Source organism: Moschus berezovskii, chromosome X (genome assembly GCF_049115385.1).
Source record: "Moschus berezovskii isolate FMDL1 chromosome X, NW_MosBer_1.0, whole genome shotgun sequence".
NCBI lineage: Eukaryota > Metazoa > Chordata > Mammalia > Artiodactyla > Moschidae > Moschus > Moschus berezovskii.
The window spans coordinates 17,304,357-17,321,193 of NC_142488.1; the positions used below are offsets into that span (position 1 = coordinate 17,304,357).

Sequence of the window (16,837 nt, forward strand, 5' to 3'; positions counted from 1 at the left end):
TATTTCCCATGAAGTGATGGGACCAGATGCCATGATCTTTGTTTTCTGAATGTTGAGCTTCAAGCCAACCTTTTCACTCTCCTCTTTCACTTTCATCAAGAGGCTGTTGAATTCCTCTTCACTTTCTGCCATAAGGGTGGTGTCATCTGCATATCTGAGGTTATTGATATTTCTCCCGGCAATCTTGATTCCAGCTTGTGCTTCTTCCAGCCCAGCATTTCTCATGATGTACTCTGCATATAAGTTAAATAAGCAGGGTGACAATATACAACCTTGACGTACTCCTTTTCCTATTTGGAACCAGTCTGTTATTCCATGTCCAGTTCTAACTGTTGCTTCCTGACCTGCATACAGGTTTCTGAAGAGGCAGGTCAGATGGTCTGGTATTCCCATCTGTTTCAGAATTTCCCACAGTTTATTGTGATCCACACAGTCAAAGGCTTTGGGATAGTCAATGAAGCAGAAATAGATGTTTTTGTGGAACTCTCTTGCTTTCTCTATGATCCAGCGGATGTTGGCAATTTGATCTCTGGTTCCTCTGCCTTTTCTAAAACCTGCTTGAACCTCAGGCATCTGCAAATTGAATGCAATTCCACTTATCTAGTTGGGTCTGATTCAGGCTGCAATGGCTGAGGAGATCTGCTTCTCACTGCAGGTCTTTGAGTCACATGAGGCGGCTCTGGACCATCATCCCTCATCCTCCTTTAACCAGCATTCTTCCTGGCTCAATGAGAGATGTAAGAAACAAGTAGAAACCTGGAAGGCCTCCCAAGGCCTAGGCTCAGAACTGACTTACCCCTCCTGCTAACATTCCAATGGCCAAAGTAAATCGCATGGCTAAGCTCCTCATGGAGGGGCCTTTAGAAGAACCGCAGAGTCACATGACGAATGATGGAGCCACAAAGGGAAGGTGAGGCACTGGGGCCAAGAGAGGAGGATAGGAGTCTAACCTAAATGCCAACCCTCCACTTATTACTCCTCTCTTTTGAATTATCCTGGCTCTTTTCCATTTAAATTTAAAGTAGTTGAATTCAACTATCAACAATGTCCTGTGGGAATCTTGATTGGGATTATGTTAATGTTATCAATTAATTTGGGTGGAACTAATATTTTTCTAATCTTCCCATCCAAGAACACAGTATGTGTCTATAATTCAGTCAGGTGTTTTTTTTATGTCCCATATTGACCAAAGTGACCATAAGTTCCATTCTGGCCCCAGAGCATTAGTTTCTGGCCATTTAACTTTTTGTATCACCACTACAAAGTGTTTAAAATTCACTCTCTCTCATGACCATTCTAGATGATGAACTTTAGGTTTGTTCTCTTTGAAATATACAGAAACAAATAAGCTTTTCTTCATTCATTTGACAATTACCCAGTTAAGAGGAATCAAATCTCATATCATATTAAAAATAATAACAATATGAAAATAAAATTTTACTTTAATCAGTTCAGTTCAGTCTCTCAGTCATGTCCGACTCTTTGCGACCTCATGAATCACAGCACGCCAGGCCTCCCTGTCCATCACCAACTTCCAGAGTTCACCCAAACTCATGTCCATCAAGTCGGTGATAATAAAATTTTACTTTAATAGTACCTAACTTGTACAACATTTTATAGTTTACAAAGCTCTTTTCATAGAGTATCTAAATTTGGTCCATATTATAACCCCATAAAGAAGGCAGAGTGGACAAATACCATCTCAATTTTTCAAGTAAAGGCAGTAAGACCCTCAGAAATTACATGATCTACCCAGGGTCTCAAGGACAATGATGAAGAATTTGCCTTTTGGCTTACAGTCTTGTTCTTTTTCTTCCTTTTCTCCAAAGTGTTCACTGACTTCCTCCTTGCCCATTTATCTTTGGCAGTGGGCCCTCCCACTTGAGGACCTCTTAGAATCTAGAATAAAGACCAGCCCTCAAAGCATACCCAAACTTTTAATATACATGTAGAATTTTGTGGCTCTGGAACAATTCTTCCTAAGTGTTTTAAAAGGAGGCAGTAAGTTCTGGAGCAAAGAACAACTTCAGAGCCAGAAAGACCTGTTTTCAAATCCTCAGTCCACCTACCACTGAGCAGATTTGAAGCCTTGGGAAACTTATATAAGCATTTGAATCTTAGTTTCTTCATTTGTAGAATGGGATCAAAATACCCGCCTTGGGAAAATATGATAAGAAATAGTTTATTTCTTATAAATAAAGATCCAACTTTCAGGAGGCACTGCTGAAAACGTGGAAGAGTAACTGAATCCAAATATATACACAGGTGAACTGTGGTGTTGGAGAAGACTCTTGAGAGTCCCTTATACTGCAAGGAGATCCAACCAGTCCATTTTAGAGGAGATCAATCCTGGATGTTCATTGGAGGGACTGATGCTAAAGCTGAAGCTGCAATACTTTGGCCACCTCATGCGATGAGTTGACTCACTGGAAAAGACTCTGATGCTGGGAAAGGTTGGGGGCGGGAGGAGAAGGGGACGACGGAGAATGAGATGGCTGGATGGCATCACCGACTCTGTGGACATGAGTTTGAGTGAGCTCCGGGAGTTGGTGATGGACAGGGAGGCCTGGTGTGCTGTGATTCATGGGGTCGCGGAGAGTCGGACACGACTGAGCGACTGATCTGATCTGATCTGATCATGTAGGAATTTCAGCAGTAGGTTTTTTTTTCTTTAACAAGAGATTTATACCTTATAAATCCTGATAAGAGAAGTCTGGACTTTCACACAGTATGGAAAGAAAAATGGATTTGCCATGAAGAATATCAACTAGGACTCTGCCAAAGGTTTGCTGCTGCTGCTAAGTCACTTCAGTCATGTCCGACTCTGTGTGACCCCATAGACGGCAGCCAACCAGGCTCCCCCGTCCCTGGAATTCTCCAGGCAAGAACACTGGAGTGGGTTGCCATTTCCTTCTCCAATGTGTGAAAGTGAAAAGGGAAAGTGAAGTCGCTCAGTTGTGTCCGACTAGTAGCGACCCCATGGACTGCAGCCCACCAGGCTCCCCTGTCCATGCGATTTTCTAAGCAAGAGTACTGGAGTGGCTTGCCAAAGGTTTGCTACCTTTTCCCAATTCACTGGACTTAGGTTAGTTCTTTTCCTGTCCAAAAATTCCACAGAAAATATCCACATGCATATTGCAGCCCTTACATGTCATGACAAATTCTTCCAAATAGTTGAACATTTTCGGTAATATGATTTGTTCCAAAGAGACTAGCAGAACACCCGAGAGGCAGGGCACCGTGAGTGGAGGTCTGGCTAGAAGCAGTCAACTGTGTCCAACGCTTTGTAACCCCATGGACCCACCAGTCTCCTCTGTCCATGACATTGGCCAGACAAGAATACTGGAGTGAGTTGCCATTTCCTTCTCCAAGGCATCTTTCCAACCCAGGGAGTGAACCCACAACTCCTGCTTGGCAGGCAGATTCTTTACCGCTGAGTCACCTGGGAAGCCCTTACCTAATAAGTACACCATTGCAAACCTGTCTTATGATGCGCATGCCCCTTATCACTCCATCTCCACAATACCTTCCTCTCTGCCTGTGTCCCCCCTAGAGAAAACCAGGCCAGCAGTCTGATTGCCAAATGGAGAAAATATTCATAGGAATGGATGAATTTTTCCTCACCATAGTTGACATGTAGGCATCATGCTGCTGCTGCTGCTGCTGCTAAGTCGCTTCAGTCTTGTCCGACTCTGTGTGACCCCACAGGCAGCCCGCCAGGCTCCCCCGTCCCTGGGATTCTCCAGGCAAGAACACTGGAGTGGGTTGCCATTTCCTTCTCCAATGCATGAAAGTGAAAAGTGAAAGTGAAGTCGTGTCCAACTCTTCGCGACCCCATGGACTGCAGCCCAGCAGCTTCCTCCGTCCATGGGATTGTCCAGGCAAGAGTACTGGAGTGGGTTGCCATGTCCTTCTCCAGGCATCATGCTGCTGCTGCTGCTGCTAAGTCACTTCAGTCGTGTCCAACTCTGTGTGACCCCATAGACGGAAGCCCACCAGGCTCCCCCATCCCTGGGATTCTCCAGGCAAGAACACTGGAGTGTCTATATCTAAATCAGCACTATCCAAAAAATACATAATATGAGCCACATTAAGTTTAAAATTAAGATAATTTTAAGTTTTTTAATAATCACATTATGAAAGGTGAAATGGAACAGGTAAAAATAGTCTTAATATTGTAACATTTAATCCAATGTATCTAAAAGACCCTTTCAACATGAAGTCAATGTTAATAACTTATTAGTGAGATATTTTACATTCTTTTTCAAGTCTCAAACTTTAGTGTGCATTTTGTTCTTACAGAACATCTCAACTCAGACTAGCCACATTTCAAGTGCTCAATAGCCCCACGCAGCTGTGACTAACACACAGAACAGAACATCGCTGAACTGCCAGTTCTGGTACGGAGCAAGGTAACAAATAGCATTCCCCCCAGCATCTTAGCATATACATGCTATACCACAGTAAACCAAAGTACAGAACTTCAGCTAGCTCTTTCATACAAAGAGCATACAAACCTTTTCATTTGTTTAAAGAGTGGGGGAAACTAGCTTTCTCAAATGGAAAGTATGCTATCTCAGCATGTTTTAGCGTTTTTATTTTCTTGTGATGAATTCTTCCTCCAATAGGAAACATTTGAAGAAAATTTAGCAGACAGAAGGAGTGTAACACACCTACACATTTTCAACCTATTGATATGCCCTTATATGTCTGAAAAATCCCAATTATTTCCATAACAACAGACATTATAATGAGATGTACTTCTTGACAGGAAGTAAATTTATAAACCCTGGATTTATTATCTATATATCATTTTTTAGAAACCCATCAGAATGAGACAAGCATACCACACTTTTATGAAGTAATTCACAAAGTTGGTTGTCAGTGGAATTGAGAATTTTGTAAAATACCATGCTTTATATTCATACCTCTCAGTCAGTCAGTTCAGTCACTCAGTCATATCCGACTCTTTGCAATCCCATGGACTGCAGCATGCCAGACCTCCCTGTCCATCACCAATTCCTAGAGTTTACTCAGACTCATGTCCATTGAGACGGTGATGTCATCCAACCATCTCATCCTCTGTCAGCCCCTTCTCCTCCTGCCTTCAATCTTTCCCAGCATCAGGGTCTTTTCAAATGAGTCAATTCTTTGCATCAGGGGGCCAAATATTGGAGTTTCAGCTTCAGCATCAGTTCTTCCAATGCATATTCAGGGCTGATTTCCTTTAGGATGGACTGGTTGGATCTCCTTTCTGTCCAAGGGACTCTCAAGAGTCTTCTCCAACACCACAGTTCAAAAGCATCAATTCTTTAGCACTCAGCTTTCTTTATAATCCAACTCTCACATCCATACATGACTACCATAAAAACCATAGCTTTGACTAGATGGACCTTTGTCCGCAAAGTAATGTCTCTGCTTTTTAATATGCTATCTAGATTGGTCATAACTTTCCTTCCAAGGAGCAAGTGTCTTTTAATTTCATGACTACAGTCACCATCTGCAGTGATTTTGGAGCCCCCCAAAATTAAGTCTGTCACTGTTTCCCCATCTATTTGCCATGAAGTGATGGGACCAGATGCCATGATCTTAGTTTTCTGAATGTTGAGGTTTAAGCCAACTTTTTCATTCTCCTTTTTCACTTTCATCAAGAGGCTCTTTAGTTCCTCTTCACTTTCTGCCATAAGGGTAGTTTCATCTGCATATCTGAGGTTATTGATATTTCTCCCGGCAATCTTGATTCCAGTTTGTGCATCATCCAGCCCAGCATTTCTCATGATGTACATTGCATATAAGTTACATAAGCAGGGTGGCAATATAGAGCCTTGATGTACCCCTTTCCTGATTTGGAACCAGTCTGTTGTTCCATGTCCAGTTCTAACTGTTGCTTCCTGAGCTGCATAAACATGTCTCAAGAGGCAGGTCAGGTGGTCTGGAATTCCCCTCTCTTTAAGAATTTTCCAGAGTTTGTTGTGGTCCACACAGTCAAAAGCTTTGGCGTAGTCAATAAAGCAGAAGTAGATATTTTTCTGGAACTCTTGCTTTTTCAGTGATCCAACAGATGTTGGCAATATGATCTCTGGTTCCTCTGCCTTTTCTAAAACCAGCTTGAACATCTGGATGTTCACAGTTCATGTACTGTTGAAGCCTGGCTTGGAGAGTTTTGACCATTACTTTACTAGTCTGTGAAATGAGTGCAATTGTGCAGTAGTTTGAGCATTCTTTGGCATTGCTTTTCTTTAGTATTGGAATGAAAACTGACCTTTTCCAGTCCTGTGGCCACTGCTGAGTTTTCCAAATTTGCTGGCATATTGTTTCACAGCATCATCTTTTAAGATTTGAAAGAGCTCAACTGGAATTCCGTCACCTCCACTAGCTTTGTTTGTAGTGATGCTTCCAAAGACCCACTTGACTTCGCATTCCAGGATGTCTGGCTCTAGGTGAGTGATCACACCATCGTGATTATCTAGGTCATGAAGATCTTTTTTGTACAGTTCTTCTGTGTATTCTTGCCACCTCTTCTTAATATCTTCTGCTTCTGTTAGGTCCATACCATTTCTGTCCTTTATTGAGCCCATCATTGCATGAAATGTTCCCTTGGTATCTCTAATTTTCTTGAAGAGATCTCTAGTCTTTCCCATTCTATTGTTTTCCTCTATTTCTTTGCATTGATCACTGAGGAAGCCTTTCTTATCTCTCCTTGCTATTCTTTGGAACTCTGCATTCAGATGGGTATATATTTCCTTTTCTCCTTTGCCTTTCACTTCTCTTCTATTCACAGCTATTTGTAAGGCCTCCTCAGACAACCATTTTGCCTTTTTGCATTTCTTTTCCGTGGGGATGGTCTTGATCACTGCCTCCTGTACAATGTCACCAACCTCCATCCATAGTTCTCCAGGCACTCTATCAGATCTAATCCCTTGAATCTATTTGTCACTTCCACTGTATAATCATAAGGGATGTGATTTAGGTCATACCTGAATGGTCTAGTGGTTTTCCCTACTTTCTTCAATTTAAGTCTGAATTTAGCAACAAGGAATTCATGGTCTGTGCCAAAGTCAGCTCCTGTTCTTGTTTCTGCTGACTGTATAGAACTTCTCCATCTTTGACTGCAAAGAATATAATCAATCTGATTTTGGTATTGACCATCTGGTGATGTTCATGTGTAGAGTCTTATCTTGTGTTGTTGGAAGAGGGTGTTTGCTATGACCAGTGCATTCTCTTGGCAAAACTCTATTAGCCTTTGCCCTGCTTCATTCTGTACTCCAAGTCCAAATTTGCCTGTTACTCCAGGTATTTCTTGACTCCCTGCTTTTGGATTCCAGTCCCCTATAATGAAAAAGATATCTTTTTGGGGTGTTAGTTCTAAAAGGTCTTGTAGGTCTTCATAGAACCGTTCAATTTTAGCTTCTTCAGCATTACTGTTCGGGGTATAGACTTGGATTACTGTGATATTGAATGGTTTGCCTTGGAAACGAACAGAGATCATTCTGTCGTTTTTAAGATTGCATCCAAGTACTGCATTTCGGACTCTTTTGTTGACCATGATGGCTACTCCATTTCTTCTAAGGGATTCTTGCCCACAGTAGTAGATATAATGGTCATCTGAGTTAAATTCACCCATTCCAGTCCATTTAGTTTGCTGATGCCTAAAATGTTGATGTTCACTCTTGCCATCTCCTGTTTGACCACTTCCAATTTGCCTTGATTCGTTGACCTAACATTCCAGGTTCCTATGCAATATTGCTCTTTACATCATTGGACTTTGCTTCTATTACCAGTCACATCCACTGCTGGCCCGCACCTCCTCAGGAGACGCTCACACACAGCTCCGGCTCAGTCTCCGTGGGGTCTCTGGGCCCTGGTGCACACAAGGTTTGTTTGAGCCTCTCAGTGTTTCTGGCGGGCATGGGGTTTGATTCTAAACGTGATTTCACCCCTCCTACCGTCCTGCTGGGCGTCTTTGTTCTTGGGCCTGAGGTATCTCCTCACAGATAGCACCCGCCACTCGCATCATCCCACTAACTGCTCCTCACACACAGAGTTGGATTTTGACAAACGAATAGCAGATATCTGTCACAAATCATAGGTCATTTCTCACCTTTGCATTTAATGGTTTTACTGAATTACTTGTGTTCAGGGGCAAGAATGTGCGTTGCACGGAATTAAAACAATCAGGAAAGTACCCTGAGCAGATAACCACCTACAGGCCTGCCGCATACTGAAATAGAGTGCTTTACTACACAAGGGTGAGTGCTTGGTTAAGGGGCGAGAGGGGTCTAAAACCCAACTCTGTGATCTTCACACCAAGCCTTGCACTCTGATACAGGCTGCTTTGTCCAAGGCAAGGCATGCCTTTTAAATTCACACAGACATGGCATATGGGCTGGGAGCAGTCATGGCCTCCTACCCCTTAGTGACCTGTTTGGTAAATATAAGTGGTAAATCATAGAGAAATGAGAAAAATCAAGGTTCTTTCCTGCAAAGAGAAACCATAGAAAATGCTTTTCATACAAACATTTTGAGTCATAAATAAGGAATTGAGTCAAATGATGGCCAAAACAGCATGAAAATAAGAATCCATAAGCTTTAAGATGGACCAGTCCCCCCGTAAAGCAGAACTCCTCTCCATGACATCTTTAAATCCCTGTTCATACAGACTGACTTGGACACAGCCCATGTTGGGCAGCTCTGTGGAGAAGGGGACCTCATCTCACATTTCTGACCATTGCCCCTTCCCCAGAACATCAGCTCCTGTAACCTTGTCTGTATGATTCACTTCAAAATCTATGGCTGGCACAGGGTAGGGGCTCAAGAAACATTCGTCAGCCAACCAGGCACTTGGTTTTTTCTGAAACAGCCCGTTCTCTTCCCAAATAGCTCTAAGCATTAGTATTGGTAAGATCTTAAGGTATGAAAATCATATTGTGGTTGTTTTTTTTAAGAATCCTTATCTCCTAGAGATACATACTGAAATATTTATTATTTGCAGATAATACTGATTGTTTCAAAAATAATTCAGGAGAGGATTGGGTGGGGATCTAGATGAAGCAAGATTTGCCATGAGTTGAAAACTGCTGAAGCTTGGGGATGGGGATGTCAGAGTCCATTACACTATTTTCTCATGTATATGCTTGAAAAAAAAAGATCCTTAGGGACAAGCGGGAGGAGCGGTAGGCTGGAGGCTGCAGGATGGTGAAGCTGACGGCGGAGCTGATCGAGCAGGCGGCGCAGTACACCAACGCGGTGCGGGACCGAGAGCTGGACCTGTGGGGGTATAAAATTCCTGTCATTGAAAATCTGGGTGCCACCTTAGACCAGTTTGATGCCATTGATTTTTCTGACAATGAAATCAGGAAACTGGATGGTTTTCCTTTGTTGAGAAGACTGAAAACGTTATTAGTGAACAACAATAGAATATGCCGTATAGGTGAGGGGCTTGATCAGGCTCTGCCCTGTCTGACAGAACTCATTCTCACCAATAACAGTCTTGTGGAACTGGGTGATCTGGACCCTCTGGCATCTCTCAAGTCACTGACTTATCTGAGTATTCTAAGGAACCCTGTAACCAATAAGAAGCATTACAGACTCTATGTGATTTATAAAGTTCCACAAGTCAGAGTACTGGATTTCCAGAAAGTGAAACTAAAAGAGCATCAGGAAGCAGAGAAAATGTTCAAGGGCAAATGGGGTGCACAACTTGCAAAGGATATTGCCAGGAGAAGCAAAACTTTCAACCCAGGTGCTGGTTTGCCAACTGACAAAAAGAAAGGTGGGCCGTCCCCAGGGGATGTGGAAGCCATCAAGAACGCTATAGCAAATGCGTCAACTTTGGCTGAAGTGGAGCGGCTGAAGGGCTTGCTGCAGTCCGGTCAGATACCTGGCAGAGAACGCAGAGCAGGCCCCACTGATGATGGTGAAGAGGAGATGGAAGAAGACACTGTTGCAAATGGGTCCTGAGCAGGGCGGCCTCAGCACCTCAGGACGTGTAACAGTCCACCTCAGACAGGTCCTGCCTTGTTTGTGTCAGCAAAGCAGAGTTCATCAGCATTGTTGAAATGCTCAAAACTGCTGCTAATTTTGTGATACAGATTTTGAAATCTAAAACCCAGTTTTCTACCAATAGTACGAATAAAGGACACTCGCTGTAAAAAAAAAAAAAGAAAAAAGAAAAAAAAAGATCCTTAAAAGAAACTACTCTTCATTCAGTGGTGAAATGATAGATAAGTTTTCTGGCCACATGGAACTTACATATGGATGGAGTCAGAAGATAGATAGGTAGATACAGTAACTACATCTTATGACTAAAGCTATAACTGATAAATGTGGATACCAGGAGAGAAAATAAGTGACAAGACGTAGGTATTAATTTCGAGTGAATAGTCAAGGAAAGCCTGCACATGGAGAAAACACTGAAGCTGAGTTCAGAAGAATGGGAAGGAGCTAACTATATAAAAGGTAAAGAAAGAAACTTCCAGGCAAAGAGAACAGAAAGTACAAACATCCTGTGGCAGAAAAGAGCCTGGCATGCTGCTGGCATTCTTAGAAAGGTGAGAATGCCTAAAACCAAGCCTGGTAGGAAAGGATGCCATGAGATTTGATTGGAGTCGCCAACAAGAGCCAGATCTTGTGAGGCCTTATGTGCCATGATTGGGACGGGGCTTCATTCAAATTTTCAGAAAATTCTTCTTCATATCTAGTTCAAAACTACATCCCTGTAATGTATGGCCATGTGACTTACTTTGATTGATAGAACATGAGTAGGAGGGGTGCATATCGTCTTGGGTGTAAAAGCTTTAAGGGCAAGGGCATGTTTTGCCATATTCTCTTCTCCATCTGCTCCAGTGACTTTCAGCGCTCTACATGGTGATTGCCCCTTCAACCAAGGTTCAATGATGACAAGAAACAGAGCCTCAATTGATCCCTGAGGGATTCATAGCATAAGTAAGAAATAAAGTTTTGTTATTTTAAACCACTGACACTTGAGGGATGTTTGTTCTTATAGTATAACCTGTCCTATCCTGATTAATACACTGGATTAACTAAAGCTTATCAAGACTTTTTAACCACAGCACTCTTCTGAGCCTTTAACCAACTAAAAAATATTGTAAATCTCCAAGAAAGCATGCAGTATTTTCCAAACGAATATGACCACAAAACTTTTTCGAAGATAATTTTGTGAGACCCTCAAGGAAATGCAAAGGTTGAGTCTGAGGATATTTTTTCATCCCTGTTGGATACCTCTGAACTTTTGATTAACAAAAGTTACTCAGAATTTTAATACAAACTGCTGTTAGGCCAAGTCTCCTGCATTCTCTATTTTTATAAATGACTGTTTTAGACCTAAAAGCAGACTTTTCCATTTATTCTTGTTAAATATTTTAGTTCAATGTTTCAACATGTTGGCATCTAAATGCTGCCATTTTTCCTGGACATCTTCTTGCTTGAAGGCTCTAATCTGGGGAGGGCTGGTTGCCTCCAAAGGGACTTTCAGAGGGGTCTCCATACAATCAGGCCTCTTGACCTTTTGTTTTATTCCGCAATAATGATTTGATTTTGCCTTGGGATTTTTTTAAAATCTAGATTAGGCATTCCCTTGATGCTCTTATTCAGTTCAGTTCAGTTCAGTTCATTTCAGTCGCTCAGTCGTGTCCGACTCTCCCCGACCCCATGAATCACAGCACGCCAGGCCTCCCTGTCCATCACCAACTCCCGGAGTTCACTCAAACTCATGTCCACAGAGTCGGTGATGCCATCCAGCCATCTCATTCTCTGTCGTCCCCTTCTCCTCCCACCCCCAACCTTTCCCAGCATCAGAGTCTTTTCCAGTGAGTCAACTCGTCGCATGAGGTGGCCAAAGTATTGCAGTTTCAGCTTCAGCATCAGTCCTTCCAATGAACACCCAGGATCGATCTCCCTTAGAATGGACTGGTTGGATCTCCTTGAGGTACAAGGGACTCTCAAGAGTCTTCTCCAACACCACAGTTCAAAAGCATCAATTCTTCGGCGATCAGCTTTCTTCACAGTCCAGCTCTCACATACATACATGACCACGGGAAAAACCATAGCCTTGACTAGACGGACCTTGGTTGGCAAAGTAATGTCTCTGCTTTTTAGTATATTATCAAGGTTGGTCATAACTTTCCTTCCAAGGAGTAAGCGTCTTTTAATTTCATGACTGCAATCAGCATCTGCAGTGATTTTGGAGCCCCAAAAAATAAAGTCTGACACTGTTTCCACTGTTTTTCCATCTATTTCCCATGAAATGATGGGACCAGATGCCATGATCTTTGTTTTCTGAATGTTGAGCTTCAAGCCAACCTTTTCACTCTCCTCTTTCACTTTCATCAAGAGGCTTTTGAGTTCCTCTTCACTTTCTGCCATAAGGGTAGTGTCATCAGCATATCTGAGATTATTGATATTTCTCCCAGCAATCTTGATTCCAGCTTGTGCTTCTTCCAGCCCAGCATTCCCGGCGGCGCAGACGCGAGAGACGCCAGCCCCAGCGCAACCGACCAGGCAAAGAGGCGCGGCGGAGAGGAGCTACCCCACGCCTGAGGCCAGGGCCAGCGGCCGAGAGGAGCTACCCCACGTCCAAGGTAAGGTACAGTGGCTGCACTTTGCTGGAGCGGCTGTGAAGAGATTTTCCACGACCAAGGTAAGAGAAACCCAAATAAGACGGTATGTATTGTGAGGGGGCATCAGAGGGCAGACACACTGAAATCATAATCACAGGAAACTAGTCGATCTGATCACATGGACCACAGCCGAATGTGGTCCACTGGAGAAGGGAATGTCAAACCACTTCAGTATACTTGCTTTTATTCAACTAATCTCCAAATGCCTTCTCCAGCCCAATCCTCCCTGCCAGCTCCTGATTGCTGCCCACCACTTAATCATCCTCCCTTCTTTGATTGGGATCTTCTCCTGGAATCTACAGTGCTCATATCTGCCCAATCCCACACCCCACTTTCCATGAAAGACACTTTCAGCAAAGCCTTTATCACTCAGGGCTTTTGGTAGACAGTTCACTAGTGACAGCCTTTGGCTAACCCTAACCATATGCTATAGTTACAGCTTCCCAGATGGTATCTATGTGTTAAACCTACATCCCTTGGGTACCTACATCCCTCAGGATCCCTTGCAGTCTCAGGTCAGGTGCAGAACTGATATGCATACCTTCCACATTTTAAGCCAAAATAGTAAAGCAGAGAAAGCCCCAGTGGCCAGTCCCTTGGCCCCACATTAGTGACTTCCTTGGGAGTTACTATTTCTTGGGCTGTCTTTTAACAAGAATTTGTTTTACCCAGTGTGGAATTTTTATTCAAGGTTTTGATTGAAAAATTCAATTCGAGAACATTTTAAAATTTTTTCTTTGATTATTTTTATTTATTTTAAAAAATTTTTTGTTGGAGTATAGTTGATTGACAATGTTGTATTAGTTTCAGGTGTCCAGCAAGTGAGTCAGTTTATACATATATATAAGTTTTTATATATGTTTATATATATATATATATATCTCCACTCCTTTTTAGATTCGTTTCCCATATAGGTCATTACAGAGTATTGAGCAGAGTTTCCCTGTGCTATATAGTAGGCTTTTGTTGGTTATATATTTTATATATAGTAGTGTGTATATGTCAATCCCAAATCTCCCAATTTGTCTCTCCCTCTCAAGAGATCATTTAAAATATACAAAAATATGAAATCCTAATGTTTCAGTCTTTCAAAAATTTGCTCTAACGTTTAGTATCTATCCCTATCCCATTGAATATATAACTAGCTAAAATATTAGAATCATTTCATTTTTCTATATGATTTATAACTTTCTCCCTCTGGGAAAAAATCAAAGAAACTGATAAGAAGGATGAGCTAACAAGTCATTCAAAACATACTGACTGAAAAAATGAGTAGAGAACTGTGATCTTCAGGAAAATATTTAAAGTGAGATTTGATTGAATCCTCAGCTATAAGAACTAAAGGCTTTAAGGAAGTAGGAAAAGGACCATTTTGAGAGCTGACAATGTGGGGACTAGTTAGGACCAAACACAGTAACAGGTATATTATCTTGGAATTCAGAAGGGAAGAAATAAGATGATTATCATATAGGATTGCTGAAAAGCAAGAGTGAATTAAGGGGGAGGCAAATAGTGCTTAGTAAATATTTGATTCCTAAGGAAATGCACTAAGAAGAGAGACAGGCTGACAGAGTATTAATATGTTCAGTAAATATGGAAAGGCAGCTCTTGATTGCTTTATATTGCCAATCGTGTTTAATAGGGCTTTATAATATGATCTCAGCGAGGTTATTTTCAGCTGAGTTGGAAAATGCTAATACCTGTCAGAATACTAAAAGATGAATGAAAATTTGCTAGCCTGTTGGGAGAGATTGCTACTGAATTTGATGCTGAAAATCATGTTAAAGTCCACTGGGAAAGTCAGAGAAGACAGAATTTTGCAAGAGAAAGGCATCAAGGGATGCCTTTAATTCCTTCACAGCACTCCAGTGTCCATAATATAGTCCTGCCACTTGTCTCATTTGCCAAGATGACTTTAAGTAGATTGCACAGGAGAAGCTAAAGATTATAGAAATGTCAAATTCCTGACTAGGACGTTACATTCCTACTCAGTTCAGTTCAGTCACTCAGTGTCCAACTCTCCACGACCCCATGAATCACAGCACGCCAGGCCTCCCTGTCCATCACCAATTCCCAGAGTTTACCCAAACTCATGTCCATTGAGTCGATGATGCCATCCAACCATCTCATCCTCTGTCATCCCTTTCTCCTCCTGCCCCCAATCCTTCCCAGCCTCAGGGGCTTTTCAAATGAGTCAGCTCTTCAACTAAGATTATGGCATCCAGTCCCATCACTTCATGGCAAATAGATGGGGAAACAGTGGAAACAGTGGCTGACTTTATTTTGGGGGGGGCTCCAAAATCACTGCAGATGGTTACTGCAGCCATGAAATTAAAAGACACTTATGCCTTGGAAGGAAAGTTATGACCAACCTTGTGTGGATCACAATAAACTGTGGAACATTCTGAAAGAGATGGGAATCCCAGACCACCTGACCTGCCTCTTGAGAAACCTGTATGCAGGTCAGGAAGCAACAGTTAGAACTGGACATGGAACAACAGACTGGTTCCAAATAGGGAAAGGTGTACGTCAAGGTTGTATATTGTCACCTTGCTTATTTAACTTATATGCAGAGTACATCATGAGGAAAGCTGGGCTGGAAGAAGCACAAGCTGGAATCAAGATTGCCAGGAGAAATATCAATAACCTCAGATATGCAGATGACACTACCCTTATGGCAGAAAGTGAAGAGGAACTCAAAAGCCTCCTGATGAAAGTGAAAGAGGAGAGTGAGAAGGTTGGCTTGTAGCTCAACATTCAGAAAACAAAGATCATGGCATCTGGTCCCATCACTTCATGGGAAATAGATGGAAAAACAGTGGAAACAGTGTCAGACTTTATTTTTTGGGGCTCCAAAATCACTGCAGATGCTGATTGCAGCCATGAAATTAAAAGACGCTTACTCCTTGGACGGAAAGTTATGACCAACCTTGATAGTATATTAAAAAGCAGAGACATTACTTTGCCAACCAAGGTCCGTCTAGTTAAGGCAATGGTTTTTCCCGTGGTCATGTATGGATGTGAGAGTTGGACTGTGAAGAAAGCTGATCGCCGAAGAATCGATGCTTTTGAACTGTGATGTTGGAGAAGACTCTTGAGAGTCCCTTGGACTGCAAGGAGATCCAACCAGTCTATTCTAAAGGAGATCAATGCTGGATGTTCATTGGAGGGACTGATGCTGAAGCTGAAACTGCAATACTTTGGCCACCTCATGCGACGAGTTGACTCACTGGAAAAGACTCTGATGCTGGGAAAGGTTGGGGGCGGGAGGAGAAGGGGACGACGGAGAATGAGATGGCTGGATGGCATCACCGACTCTGTGGACATGAGTTTGAGTGAACTCCGGGAGTTGGTGATGGACAGGGAGGCCTGGCGTGCTGTGATTCATGGGGTCGCGGAGAGTCGGACACGACTGAGCGACTGAAATGAACTGACTGAGGCAGCATATTAAAAAGCCGACATTACTTTGCCAACAAAGGTCTGTCTAGTGAGGGCTATGGTTTTTCCCGTGGTCATGTATGGATGTGAGAGTTGGACTGTGAAGAAAGTTGAGTGCTGAAGAACAGATGCTTTTGAACTGTGGTATTCGAGAAGACTCTTGGGAGTCCCTTGGACTGCAAGGAGATCCAAACAGTCCATCCTAAAGGAGATCAGTCCTGGGTATTCATTGGAAGGACTGATGTTGAAGCTGAAACTCTAATACTTTGGCCACATTCTTATTAGATTACATTAGATTCCAACTAGAAATTCCTCAACGTTTTGGTTCTGATCAGGAGTCAGCAAATTTTTTCTGTAAAGGGCTAGTATGCTAGGCAGAATTCAGTTCAGTTCAGTTCAGTCGTTCAGTCATGTCCAACTCTCCGCGACCCCATGAATCACAGCACGCCAGGCCTCCCTGTCCATCACCAACTCCCGGAGTTCACTCAAACTCACGTCCATCGAGTCGATGATGCCATCCAGCCATCTCATTCTCTGTCGTCCCCTTCTCCTCCTGCCCCCAGTCCCTCCCAGAAGCATAGGCAGAATAATAGTACACAAATATGCCTATGTCTTAATCCCTAGAATATATTAATATGTTACCCTACATGGTAGAAGGGATGCCAGTGATCTGATTAAGTTAAAGATCTTGAGAGAAGGAACTTATTCTGGGACTATCTGAGCAGTCTGGGCTTCCATGGTGGCTCAGTGGTAAAGAATGC

At 42.6% G+C, this 16,837-nt stretch overlaps 1 pseudogene; it reads left to right on the forward strand.

The window, feature by feature from the left end:
* The first annotated feature begins 9,160 nt into the window (after positions 1 to 9,160).
* LOC129564425 (U2 small nuclear ribonucleoprotein A' pseudogene) lies at positions 9,161 to 10,068 on the forward strand (annotated as a pseudogene).
* Positions 10,069 to 16,837: the final 6,769 nt, after the last annotated feature.